At 41.8% G+C, this 11,262-nt stretch overlaps 1 pseudogene; it reads right to left on the bottom strand.

Annotated features, from left to right (window-relative positions):
* Positions 1–444: 444 nt before the first annotated feature.
* Positions 445–2,570, bottom strand: LOC147663370 (uncharacterized; annotated as a pseudogene).
* Between the last annotated feature and the right edge of the window lie 8,692 nt (positions 2,571–11,262).

The following is an 11,262-nucleotide window of genomic DNA, read 5'->3' as shown; positions in this document are numbered from 1 at the left end:
ATTTCTTTGGAGGTTGCATGCGGGCAGCCTAAGTTATCCTGTAAGAGTTTCTGGATGAATTCTATTGCAACTAAAATATGTGCTCTCTCATGTAAAATCAGGTTGTTAGTAGCTTTTCTGCAACTCAAGATACGCCTTACTTTTCACCTGGTGTGGATGCATGTCTCATGTTCAGTGAGATCTCCTTTCTGAGTAAGACGTTTCTGGCTTTCCCCTCCTGTATAAGGCTTTAGTCCAGCGCGAATTCTCTCATGTGAAATGACATTGTATTCAAGACTAAACATTATCTGACATTCAGAACACAAATAAGGTTTTTTCTCCCATATGAGTTTGCTCATGACAAGTGAGAAGTAATTTGTAACCAAAACTTTGCTTGCATTTCGAGCACTCATAAGATTTTTCCCCGAGTGGGATCTCTCATGAAGCATAACACTGTCTTTCAGATTCAACCTTTCATGACATAAGGATTATTATTATTATTATTATTATTATTATTATTATTATCTAGTGTGGAGCTTCTCAGGGTGAGATAGCGCTTTCTCTGCAGCTTTTCTGGCATTCAGAGCACTCAAGGTTTTTCATCAGTACGGAGTCGTTTTTGGTTACTGAGGCTGTGCCTATCAAATAGGAATTTCTGGCATTCACAGCGTTGGTAATGTTTTTCCCGTGTGTGCGTCTGCTCATGTAGAGTGAGATTGCGTTTAAAATTGATGTTTTTCTGGCGTTCTGAGCACTGAATTGTTTTGATGGTGTGTTTTCTTAAGGCGCTTGTATCCATCTCTACCTCTGAATCTTTTCTGAAATTTAGAGCACTGATAATTTTATTCACCAGTCTGGATTCTCACATGTTCAGTGAGATTAGATGTTTGGCTGAAACACTTTTGGAATTCGGGAACACTGATAAGGTTTTTCCCCAGTGTGGAGTCTTATATGGCGAGCAAGAGTCCTTCTTTTACTGAAACATTTCTGGCATTCGGAGCACTGATAAGGTTTTTCCCCAGTGTGGGTTCTTATATGCTGAGTGAGACGCTTTTTTCACTGAAACATTTGTGGCATTCAGAGCACTGATAAGGCTTTTCCCCAGTGTGGATTCTTATATGCTGAGTGAGACCGCTTTTTTCACTGAAACATTTGTGGCATTCAGAGCACTGATAAGGCTTTTCCCCAGTGTGGATTCTTATATGCTGAATGAGATTTGTTTTTACACTGAAACATTTGTGGCATTCAGAGCACTGGTAAGGTTTTTCCCCAGTGTGGAATCTCACATGTGCAGTTAGAAGTGATTTAAGTGTGAAATCTTTTGGGCATTCAGAGCACTGATAAGGTTTTTCCCCAGTGTGGGTTCTTATATGCTGAATGAGACTGAGTTTGTTTATGAAACATTTCTGACATTCAGAGCATGGATAAGGTTTTTTCCCTGTGTGGGTTATTGTATGTCGAGAAAGACTTCTTTTGTTTTGGAAATTTTTCTGGCATTCAGAGCACTGATAAGGTTTTTCCCCAGTGTGGGTTCTTATATGCTGACTGAGACCGCTTTTGTCACTGAAACATTTGTGGCATTCAGTGCACTGATAAGGCTTTTCCCCAGTGTGGGTTCTTATATGCTGACTGAGAACGCTTTTTTCACTGAAACATTTGTGGCATTCAGTGCACTGATAAGGCTTTTCCCCAGTGTGGGTTCTTATATGCTGACTGAGAACGCTTTTTTCACTGAAACATTTGTGGCATTCAGTGCACTGATAAGGCTTTTCCCCAGTGTGAATCTTTCTATGCCGTGTGAGACTACGTTTTACACTGTAATATTTCTGGAATTCAGAGCACTGATAAGGTTGTTCCACAGAATGGGTTATTGCATGTTGAGAAAGGCTTTGTTTGTTACAAAATCTTTCCTCGCAATCCGTGCACTGATAAGGTTTTTCCCCAGTGTGGATTCGTATATGTTCAGTGAGTCTGATTTTGTAACTGAAACATTTCTGGCATTCAGAGCACTGAAAAGGTTTATACCCAGTGTGGGTTCTTGTATGCTGATTAAGCTTGTTTTTGTCAATGAAACATTTTTGGCATTCAGCGCACCGATAAGGTTTTTCCACAGAGTGGGTGAATGCATGGCGAGACAGGCTCGCTTTGTTACAAAACCTTTTCTGGCATTCAGAGCACTGATAAGGTTTTTCCCCAGTGTGGATTCTCATATGTTCAGTGAGTTTCGATTTATGGCCGAAACTTTTTTGGCATTCAGCGCACTGGTAAGGTTTTTCCCCAGAGTGGGTTAATGCATGTAGATATAGACTCGGTTTGCTACTAAACCTTTTCTGGCATTCAGAGCACTGATAAGGTTTTTCCCCAGTGTGGATTCTCATATGCTCAGTAAGATAAGATTTACGCCTGAAACTTTTTTGGCATACTTTGCACGGAGAGTGGTTTTCCCCAGTGTGGATTCTCATATGTTCAGTGAGAGAAGATTTATGCCTAAAACTTTTTTGGCATACATTGCACTGAAAGTGGTTTCCCCCAGTGTTCATTCTGTCAAATTCAGTGAGATAAGATTTATGGCTGTATCTATTTTGGCACATGTAACTTTATCCCCCCAACTTAGGCTATTTTACCTCGATTGAGGCGGTTTTGAACACTGAATTTGTTCTCACAGGTCGTGTTTTTATAAGGTGTATTCCTAGAGTTAATATCTCTATGTTTAGTTTTCTCTTGCTTATATGCCACAGTAAGAGTGAACCTGATTTTAGAGCTGGGCTTGTTTAGATGATGCTCAGCATTTATCTCTAAAAGAAATTGTGTGTAATCTTCTTAACACTTGAATTGACCAAAATATGTCTGGAAGCAGCCCTGTAACACATGTCGAAATGTTTCTAGTAGATAATAGTCTTTAGGTTATAGCCTATCTGGCAGCAACTTATTTTGTGACTGAAGTTTTTCTCAAATCTATTTGTATAGGTTCTTAGTAATGCAGTGATAAGGTGTTAGTCTGATATTTAATGATTAAACTGATAAGTACCTTTTTGCACTGACGTAATGGCAGTAACTGAAGGCGTTAGAACGTGCACAGTACTATTGTGGATCATTAGTCGCAGAACATCAGTTCTTTTTACCCTTTCTATGTTTGGTGTAAGGTTAAGATTTGTAGTTCTGAAGACGAGGATTTATTCACATTACCTATAGCGCAACGGTGCTCCTTTAATCCATTTTTATATTTAACAGTTTTACATATCCCTCATGCACAGCAGATAATGTTGAGGTGATTTACATAGAATTACAGAACAGTACACAATAAAAAGGAAACTATCTGAGATGGTTATGAACACAATAAAGTGGTGAATTTTTAAGGTTTGTGCAAGAGTGAGCAGAGTGGGTCGTGGTTTTCTACCCAGAGGCAGATAGTCTCAAACTTGTGTAACTGGTTAAAAACGATGTTGAACAAATGTTATTTTCCAATCTTTTGGTTGTTAACGTGTCAGCTTCGGAGTCTTCTCTCAGCGTCTTTTCTTTGATGGTCAGCAGAAGAAACTTTTTGTTATAACTTTCTTTTATGTAGTGTGTGCTTCCTCTCTGGAATTACATGATGTTTTAGATGAAGGTTATTCTGTGCACAGATATGGCTTTGCTCTGGGTTGATGAAATGCTAAATTAGAGACTTCACTTACAGTATAGTACTTTCCTCAGCTCCCACTTCCTCGCCACACCTAGATTTTGGAAATTGTTTAAACGTAGAATGCTGGATGTCCTTCAGTTTTTCAAAATAATCCTTCTTATGGCACTGACTTCAGTTGCTTAGTGCTAAATCTTGCTTTCTTCGTCAGTAATTTTAATCACCTATAGTATTAAAATTAAATAGTTAATACATAAAAAATTCCAAAAATATAATTTACAAGCCAAATCAATGCAGAGCTGCAGAATTTTGAACATGTTGAGCTGTTTTTCAGACAGAGAAGAGTGTAGAATGGTAGCATGAGAGTACTTGGATGTAGGAGTGAGGATTTATAGAATTTTCAACATTTTATTAAGCTCACAAAGGATACATGCACCCTATAGAGTTGTAACATAGAATCCCAAAGGCAGAAATTAAAGTCATATGCACTGGCACCAAACAGATATTTAAAAAAGGATACTATTAATTAATTTTTATTGTATATTTCTGGGACGGGAATTTCCCCTCCACGGACAACAGGCGTTTTCCCCTGCCCTGAGTTACCACCTACTTGTATCTAGTATCCTGACTTTTGAGTTTTGGCCTCTGCCTCAAGCAAATCTATTGTGTGTTGCGAGGACTATGCCTAGACATATCCCTCAACTATGGTCCAGACAATGAATCAAGGGCAATGAAATTAAGGAGTACTTTCATGTGCTCATTTTATTCAACCTGATTATCAGTTGTTGGGTTTTTCTGCACCTGGATGTACCGGGTGCAGAAATACAGGACACAATTTTGTTCCAGACAGGAAAATTAGACTGAAAAGACACACAAGACTCTGGGTGCAGGAGAAGCAGCTAAGACGTATGCTGTTTTTTTACAAACTGTGGGAAACACACATTTCTTCCCTTTGTTAGACATTTCTTTACCCTTCCCTACCCTGCTTCACCCATCGCCCCCCAAATCAACCACATGCATTTATCTACCACCTGCTTAAAACTAGTGGTAAATAAAAGCAGAAAAACAGGACAGCCCAATCCCCACGGAAGGGAAGGAGAGAGTTTCAGAAATTTCCTTGAGCAGCAGGACAAGACAGAAAAGAAACGACTTTAAAAGCCTGCTGGGTACCCTAGATAACAGTTTGAAGCAAGTCGACAAACTAAATACAACTCAAGAGCTAAATCCAGATCTAAATCGGGACTTATCATCAATGTCTGCTGTCTCTATGTTGGATCTAATGTTGATTCTCTAAAAGACCCTGCAAGGTCTATTAGAAGTAACCCTGTCTAATAATACGGTGTTAAATAATCAAATTGTTTACCTAGGCAAAATAGAGGGGGAGCTGCAGGGGATAAAGGCTCTCATGCCAGCTATGGTAAGACAAATCCCCGACCATGAGCCACAAACACAGGCACAGGAGGAAAGCAATGAACCGCCCTTACGGAAGGAGCATTTGCCAAAGATTGTAGATAAAACTCCAATCCCAGATAGGGACATTAAGGGGAAAGGTCAGCTACAAACTGATAACCACCTCAAGGAGAGCCATCAAGTATATATATCAAAATGGCCTATGAGGATAATAAGGAGAGCAGAGCATAATAGATGTGGACAAAGAAGTAGAGTATCCAAAAAAGTAAGGGCCCCAGGTAAAAAAAACTGTAAGTAAAAGGAAGCAAACAATTAACGAGGAACCAGGGATGAAAAAGGAAGGAGGTACACTGGGAAGGGACATAAAAGGATCCGTACTTTATAGTACTACATTAAAAAAGGAAACAGCAAAAGGGCAGTTAAATCCGGCGCCCCTAAGAAAAGGGGGGAAGAAACTTGGAAAGAGACCGCCCCTAAATAGGTCACAATTGCTGTAAGGATTTGCAAAATGTCAGAACTTGAAAGCAATTGGAACGAACGACCTAAGGGTAGTGGGGTTCGTACAGGCTAGAGAAGGGAAGGAGATTACAAGAGTTATACTGTACTCCAATTTGGTGATAGAGACGATCAAGAAAGCAGCAAATGAGTTACAGAAGGAGGGAATTCGACTGCTAGAGGAGAACGAAGTATTGGTATGCGTAGATGAGAAGGAATGGCAGGGACAACATTTCCTTAAATGTCACGCAGGCCTAGGAAAGAGACAGGTCAGGATATGTGAGCACGAGGATGAGGATGGCGAGACGCTAGGTAACATCAAAATAATAGCAAACAATTCGAATATCGACCAGTGGTGGGGGAACTGGAGCAAGGAGTTAGGGCAGGCAGGCCTACCACAGAAATTCATGGAAGAGCAGGGGGAGGAAGGTTGGTTAGATGACATTGAATAGGAAAAAGGTATGCCACATAGCATAAGACTCGTCTCCTGGAACATAAATGGGTTAGGAGATGATGAAAAACAAAAAAAGTAAAGGAATTTGGAGAAAATGTAGAAATTATGTGTATCCAGGAGACCTGGTTATGTGGCAAGACACTAATTTTCGATGGTTTCTGCCAGTTAAATCGACTTGCAAAGAAGAATAGATTTGGGCGACCTGCGGGTGGAATAATGACCCTGGTGTCTACAAGAATTATGAAAAAAGTAGTGGACATAACTGTAAAATGCAAATGGCTGCTAGTTTGTAGAATACTGTTATCAGAGTGTATAAATCTAGATCCAATACTGATTATAAACGTGTATATGCAATGGGCCTCCATGGAGCAATATGCGGAGGAAATGGCTCTTTTTAAAGAGGATCTGGTTTCTCTATGTGAAAGGTACTGTAAGGACATCATTATACTTCTTGGAGATTTTAACCATAAATTACACACAAAGAATGTAGATTGCTGTTTCCAAGAAATACTAGCGGCGTATGACATACCACAGGCAACATTCCCTGATGTTTACTAGGTTCAAAGGATACCCAGTTGGTTAACTTCCTAGGAGCTAAAAATCTCTTTTGCCTAAACGGAAGGGGCCCTCAAGACTGTCCCGCCAAAAGAACCTTTAAGTTGGGTGCACAGAGCTGCCCTATTGACTATGTTTTTGGGCACCCTGGAACTTCCACTTAGTCTCGGGGTTTAGCATCACAAATAAAGAAGGGAGTGACCATAATGTGCTCTCCCTAGAGTTTCCTGAAGTGAAGTTAAAACTCTGTCCTCAAGTGTTAAAACAACAGATGGATTACCCTAGACGCTGCACAACTAAACTAACGGAAGAATACATCTCAAGACTAATAAGGTTGCAACAAAATCTAGATTTAGAGACAGTTAGTGGCCAAACTCTAGACTGGTATGTAAGAAAAATCGAGGAGGTTGTCCAAATACTCTGTAAAGGATTAGGAGATGGAAATGGGGGAATAACATAACCAAAGTGAGCAAAAGAAAGATAGGGAAATTAACAGGCTGGTTTACAAGGGCATGTCAGGAGAAGAAAGGTGAAGTCAGGAGAATGGCACGCTGGAATGGCCAAAATGGGAATCAGGCCAGTGGAAATGCTTTAGTGGCCCTAAAAAGAGAGTACAATATGCTAACTAGGAGGGTAAAAAGAGAATTTAAAGAAGGATGTTGGTTAAAACTTCTGGAGACGATTGAAACAAGGAATCTACGCCAGTTCTGGAAACTAGGGAATTCAGCAGCAGAATGCCACCGAGGGGCAATGAACTGTATTGTTGAAGAGGCTGCCTGGGAGGAATATTTACAGGACCTGCATAGCGCAGAAACAGATCGGGAAGAGAACCTGCACACAGACTGGAGCGGTCTGGTAGTAGGTATGAAACCCGAGTTTTCTGGCGCTGAGGTTAGAAAAACGATAAAGAGTTTAAACCTTACAAGAGCGGCAGGCCCTGATAACCTCCCGGCACTGATAATTAAAACACAGCCAGACTAGTGGGCAAAATTCTTTGCGGATATGTTCCAAATAATCCTCGAAACCGGGAGACTCTCCGATACCTGGAAAGGGGCCATAATACGGCCCATACACAAGAAAGGGGATATGTATAGTCCTAAAAACTATAGACTAATCAATTTACTCGACATTGGGGAGAAGATTTTCGCCAAAATAGTGCTAGGTAAAATAAAAAACTGGGTAGAAGCAAACCTAATTATCCCTGTGGAACAGGGAGGATTTAAGGAAGGCCATTCCACAATGGACCACTGTTATGCACTCCTGGCACTGGCCCGGAAGTCAACAGAGCCAAGGGGAAACATGTTCTGTTGCTTTGTCGACTTCTTCCGGGCAGCCTTCCACCCAGTGGACCGCGGGAAACTTTGGGAGTGCCTGATTAAATAGGATATTCCAGCTGACCTACTAGTGATATTAAAAGAACTACATAGTGGAAACTGGGCCCAAGCAGTAAAAGATACACAGGGAGCACTCACAAGGAAAATAGCTATAGATAATGGATTACGACAGGGCTGTGTATTAGCCCCCCTACTGTTTTCATTCTTCCTAGCAGACTTGCTGGCAGTACTGGAGGTGGAGAAAAGTGCTAACCCCAGAATGAGCGGAAGGAAAGTCTCATGCCTATTGTATGCAGACGATCTTGTCATCACTGATCAGATAGAGCTGGGGCTACAGAGGAAATTAAATGATTTTAACCTCATGCGCGCTATTGTTATTCTGCTCGTATGCTGAGATTTTAAAAACCCATGTAACATGACGAGCTGGGCTCGTCATCAGCGTGCGAGGAGGCTACACCATGACGAGCCCAGCTCGTCATGAGCGTGGAAGGGGTTAATGAATACTGTAAGAGTAAATTGCTAATAGTAAATATGGACAAAACAAAGGTTATGTGCTTTGGTAAAAGGACAAAGAGCTTCTGCTGGCATCTAGATAAAACCAAATTAGAAATAGTAAAAGAATATAAATATCTGGGCCTATGGTTCGAATCACCCCTAAAATGGGACAAACATGTAGAAAACCAAAATGCAAAAGCCTCTTCCTCCATTTGTGGTCTGAAAAAATTTAACAAAATCTATGGAGATATGTCACACAAACCCATGCTAAAAGCTTTCACAGCCATGGTTCCCCCACAAGTATTATATGGTGCAGAGGTCCTATTCTTTAGTGGTAAAGGGGATTGGAATCGGGAGGAAGGTAAAGCTGTAAAAACACTATTGTCCTTGCCAATGTCAGCCATGTTACAGGCAATGAGACTCGAAACAGGATTGATAGGGTGGAATACCCAGGCCAGAATGGCGGTGGCAAGATTTTGGAAACGCCAATCTCTAGAGGAAGCCCAAAAGGTGTCACATTGGTGTAGCGAGGAAATCCAACATAGTAATCTAAGATGGGCAGTTGAGGCAAAAAAGAAGATAAAAGAGACAATCTGTTGCCTAGATGTGGGTACAACCCAAAACCCCTTAGAGGCAGTTTTTACAAAAGGGGCACTTAGAGCACAAGGAAGGAGTACTCGAGAACGCAGGACTTAGGTTACCTAAGAAACAAAAATCGGTAAAAAACATGATAGAAGTATGGGAAACCGATACAGGATATCCTTACCTAGAAGCACTCCCGAACCATGGATTTAGGTGGGCTATCTTAAAAATGAGAATTGGTATCATCCCCTGGTGAGTGGAGGGGGAAGTCATGGCAGAAATGATGTACCCGGATGGTATATGCAAGTGCGGTATAGGGACTAAGTGCGATATAATGCACATCCTACTTGATTGTCTCATGTATGTAGAAGTGAGAAAATGGATTCTGTGACCTATATTCATAAAATATGACACAAGATTGAGAGCCCAAGCAATTAATTTATTGTTAAGAATGGAATACCTAGAAATAGATATAGCTCTGGGTTACTACCTGAAAGGAATAAATCAAATGGTCAGGCGAAAGCTCAAAGAAGTGCAGTGATATTTAAAAGGCAAGACGTTCAAAGCTCGTATGAGAGATAGAGCAGAATTCTATTTTAAGGAGAATGGGTGGCCTGTTGAATCAGCTTGCGTGCTATAGGGTAAATTCAAGGCAGTGATTTGAGGCCAGACACAAGCCTTGATTGGGAGAATGTCGAAGGAACGTAAATTGAAGTTCGAGGCTCAGGACAGGGAATGTGCTTTCATGGAGGCACGCTGGGTAAGTGGGGAATCAGTTTCTCTCCCATTACACCATCAACTGAAGCAGCACACATTAAGAGCACTAATGAAAAATTGTGGGCACTCATGCGCTGGCGACCCAGCATTGTCTCTGTGATGTCGGTGATAAAGCCAATGAGTTACTCGCATGGTTAGAGAGACAAGACAAAGGACAGAACTGGATCCTTGAGGACACTGACAACAAGGGGATGGAAATACTGAGAGAGACTTCCTGAAAGACCTGACCTGCCAATGCTAACGAATGAGGACCGAGACGCACTAGACCAAGACCTGACAGTAGACTAAATAAATAAGACAATAGGAACCTTGCAAACAGAGTAAGCGACGGGGTCCAATGAGCTCCGCTTAGAATTATATAAAAGCATGAGAGATAAAATCAGGGAGTACCTCCAGAGTACATGAAAATAAGGGTGTCTCCCGGAGGACCAAAGAACGTCTGAGGTGGTGGTCATCCCAAAAAGGACGAACCGGCAACTGAGTGTGGGTCTTATAGACTTATCTCCCCGCTTAATATTGAGACTAAGGTCCTTGAGAACACCCTGGCGATCTGCCTGCGGACCGTAATTGCAACAGTGGTTCATCCTGATCAATCGTGCTTTATACCACACCAGGGAACGCGCTTAAATCTCTGACACCTTAATGGAGTACCATATGCAATAGGGCAATCCTTTGCTGAACCAGTGGCGCTACTATTAAGCTCTTGTATGTGGCCCCTCTAGTGCGCATGCGTGTCAATAATACAGTCTACACATGTTTGGGTTCACCAGGACCTCTCATATGGGGTATTCCAGTTGATCAGAATCTCTGTCTACTCTGACGTTTTGTTATATGACACGCAACCAGCCTTCTCGAGTGAACGAATCCTCCACATTTTTCACATACTTGGAGATTATTCAGAATATAATATCAACTGGAAGAAGTCCTTAATATTCCTGCCGGTGGCAGGGACCCTGCGGCTGCACTCTAGGTGCACAGTTAGGGTGGCACTACATGGCTTCAAATATTTGGTTGTGTTCATTACAAGAGAGCACAGGCAGGAACATACTCCCGAAATTAGACTGTCTTCACTGGGATGCCCCACTCTTGCGGACACTCCCGATCTCCTTACTGGGCCGGGTGGCCCTATTTGAAATGATGACGCCCCAGGGTTTTCAAAAGGTAGTCTGAGAACTTCGGCTCTGTTGTGGGATGGCGGCACGTCACGCTGAGTAAGTTGCAGAGGGGAGTTTATTAAGCTGGAATCTCAGTCCGCAGTATTCACAAGTATTACTGGGCCACGCAGCTGGTGGCAGTCAACAACTGGGTTTATTGTGGACTGTGAGGATCCTGCTTACCCGGTAGATAGATTGGCCATGGGCAAGAGAGGTTACCCCATCCCGGTGCTGTATCGAAAAAAGTATGAGTGCACCCTACCTACTCAGACCCAAACATTGGTAAAGGTGTGGAAAGAGGCTACCAGGTATTTAGGCTGAGAAGGTAAGCTGACTGAAATTACTCCAGTGTAAGATGGTGATCTCTTAAGTGCAGTGGGAGGATTGCAGGGCTTCACAAAATGGGGA

The sequence above is a fragment of the Lissotriton vulgaris genome, unplaced genomic scaffold (genome assembly GCF_964263255.1).
Source record: "Lissotriton vulgaris unplaced genomic scaffold, aLisVul1.2 SCAFFOLD_1512, whole genome shotgun sequence".
Taxonomy (NCBI): Eukaryota; Metazoa; Chordata; class Amphibia; order Caudata; family Salamandridae; genus Lissotriton; species Lissotriton vulgaris.
Note: the sequence above shows the minus strand (reverse complement) of the source record. Positions and strands in the feature narration are given on the sequence as shown.